The 2769-nt window shown below is 47.7% G+C and overlaps 1 non-coding gene across 1 annotated transcript; it reads right to left on the reverse strand.

Moving 5' to 3' along the window:
• Positions 1-2361: 2361 nt before the first annotated feature.
• Trnai-gau (transfer RNA isoleucine (anticodon GAU)) lies at positions 2362-2434 on the reverse strand. The gene has a single exon. It is a non-coding gene; the product is annotated as a tRNA-Ile (tRNA).
• Positions 2435-2769: the final 335 nt, after the last annotated feature.

The raw sequence follows: 2769 nt of genomic DNA on the forward strand, positions 1-2769 counted from the left end.
AGGTTCTGCGATTTGGTAGTTAAATTCTGAGTCAAGTGGGACAACTGATGGCAGCGTGTCCGATTTCCAAAACTTGTCCTCCAGCACCTTGACCGATGTGGCGTACGTGGCATCGGTGAGCTGAAGACCCTTTATGAACGTTGCCGCCTCTCCGACGAGCACGGCTACCAAGTACGACATCATCTCGGCGATGGTCAAGTACATATTGCTGTGGACTAGTGCCTCGACCGGCTCCAAAATTCTTGCCATGATTCGCGGCGGCCATCAAACTTGAGTAGTGAAGCGTAACCCTGTAGCCCCGAAATCCGATTCGCCGCTGTCGATCCAGAAGTCGCCGTTCTGGACGTCGCTCCCGCATGCTGGGCGCGTCTTTTCTTCAAAAGGCAAATAACTTGAAAGATGCGGCCTTGCCATTCCAACGCTGTATCTAACTCCGTTTCTGCTTCTTGAACTGTGAACAGAGTATTTAGTCTGCTCTCGATGTCCGCAAGGCTCGTGGAGAATGTCCTAATCCTTTGTGACAGCACCTCGCAGTGACTGACGTGGTCCCAACTGTTGTGGGATTCTGTAATGACTTGTTCTGCCTCGCTGAGTATCGCAGTCAACCTCCGACGGGTGCAGGTTCTCTTCACGAGAAACAACTCCTGTTCCATCATATCGCTGGCCTGAAGTGGACCTCCTGATTCTTTTCCTGGGCGAAGATAGAGTCACTAAATGCGGTAGCTTATTTAGTGACTCAAGGCGAAGAATCTCCCGCAGGCCCAGGCCGGGTTTCGGCACCATTTTGTTGAGGAAGCGCCAGATATATGCACAGAACAGGGTTTTAATGAACAGACGATGTTCGAGCCCCCCTTCTTCCTTTTCCTTGACAACATCATTATTGAAACTTGTGTTTTCCCTGCAGATCTTCATGAACGCCTACAGCTTCCTCCTGCATGTGTTCGACGACCGCCGGCTGGACTGCATCCAAGTGGATCTGTCAGATACTGCTCCACTGCAGGAATTCCACGTGACGCAGGATAATGTGGGCTTCCCCAGTCCATACTTTCCCACGGACAGCTCATCGGTAAGGTGTCTCAGCGAAATCTAGCTGCTTAGGAAATTATATCGCGGGCAGACCTAGACTTCGCGTGTATATGGCAGCTTTACAATCGCAGGTCTGCAACGAATACGTGAGCCGCATATGTGTTACGACGAGAAAGCCAAGTCTCCGTGAACCAAAGCCCGGTTAAAAATGACGGAATCGTGTAACCCTGGTCAGCAATCACACATGTTCAAGCGTGTCTGTTTAGGTAGTGGCGTAAACAAGAAATGTACTATTGCATCTGTCAGCGCGAAACTCGATGCATAGGGTAATATATAGTGGTATACAAACATTTGGCACGAATGGATTGATCATTTCCGACTATGGGCATACGCAGCCAACCGGTGACTGCCGTCACATTAATGTTGGCCAAAACGTCGACTTTCTTCGTGTTCATGGTTACGTACGAGATTTAGACTGATAATAAATGACATTTGGTACTCGTAATATCTCACAGACCCATTTCAGTCTTTCGGAATGATTTCTCTTGCTATACTTTGCAGGCATCTACATGAGCGTCGCCATGACTACTAGTAGGAAACAAGAGATTCGATTGTCCATATACGGAAATATTGGGTCAGCATAATGGTTCATATTTTAAAAGCCCCTCGTGAGCACACCGGTGTTCTAACAAGGGGAATCATGTCAGTCCTAGTGTTAAATCGCCTTAGCTTTGATCGCCGCATAATACCCACAATATGTTCGATGGAATGTTCTGTTTAACTATTTCTCAAAAACTGCTGAGAAAAAAAGCAAAGAAATCGCTCTTCTTTTAAAGGTTCTGTGATGAGGACTTTTGTTTATTTGTAAGAAAAAACATAGGAAGAAATTGAACTCGAACTCCCGACTTGTTCTGCTACTTCTAACATAAATTCTCACCCCCCCCCCCCTACCCCCTACCCCCTACCCCCTACCCCAAAAATACTTATCGTGTGCTCTATACTCGCAGGTTCGCTATTCACTATATACATGTTCGCCATTCACAGGTCCACTGTTCACATGCTCACTAGAAGCCCACTATTCACAATGAGTCTGCACGCGTTCGGTATTTATACCATTGTTCGTCGTCGAAATAAACAGGCAATTCCAATTCAAATTATCCCAAGATCATGCACAGGGCATCCTAGAAGACTGTATCCATCCGACAGCCGCGAAGGTAGCATTCCTGAGATAAACTGATGTTCTGAGGCTGGAACAACATAGAAGGGACAGATACAAACAAAGCCTCAAATTGCCTAAGAAATCAACGATGAAAGGTGAAAGTCACTGAAAAGGTTAGCCAGCTGTAGGGATCGAACCCACATCTTCTGGATTATCGGTCCAGGGCTCTACCAATTGAGCTAAGCTAACAGGCCTCTCCAGCGACTTTCGGGGTGCGTCATCTGAAGGGACGACAAACCAGCCACTCACTCTCAGAGTGAAAGGAGGGTGAGTGAGAGTGAGTGGCTGGTTTGTCGTCCCTTCAGATGACGCACCCCGAAAGTCGCTGGAGAGGCGTGTTAGCTTAGCTCAATTGGTAGAGCCCTGGACCGGTAATCCAGAAGATGTGGGTTCGATCCCTACAGCGGGCTAACCTTTTCAGTGACTTTCACCTTCCATCGTTGGTAGCATTCCTCCTGTTCGGTGCCACAACCCCAACATCTTCACTATATCCAAGACCCTTATGTCTAGTCGAGCAAGTGTAG

This window comes from Ornithodoros turicata, unplaced genomic scaffold (assembly GCF_037126465.1).
Source record: "Ornithodoros turicata isolate Travis unplaced genomic scaffold, ASM3712646v1 ctg00001138.1, whole genome shotgun sequence".
In the NCBI taxonomy this organism is placed as follows: domain Eukaryota; kingdom Metazoa; phylum Arthropoda; class Arachnida; order Ixodida; family Argasidae; genus Ornithodoros; species Ornithodoros turicata.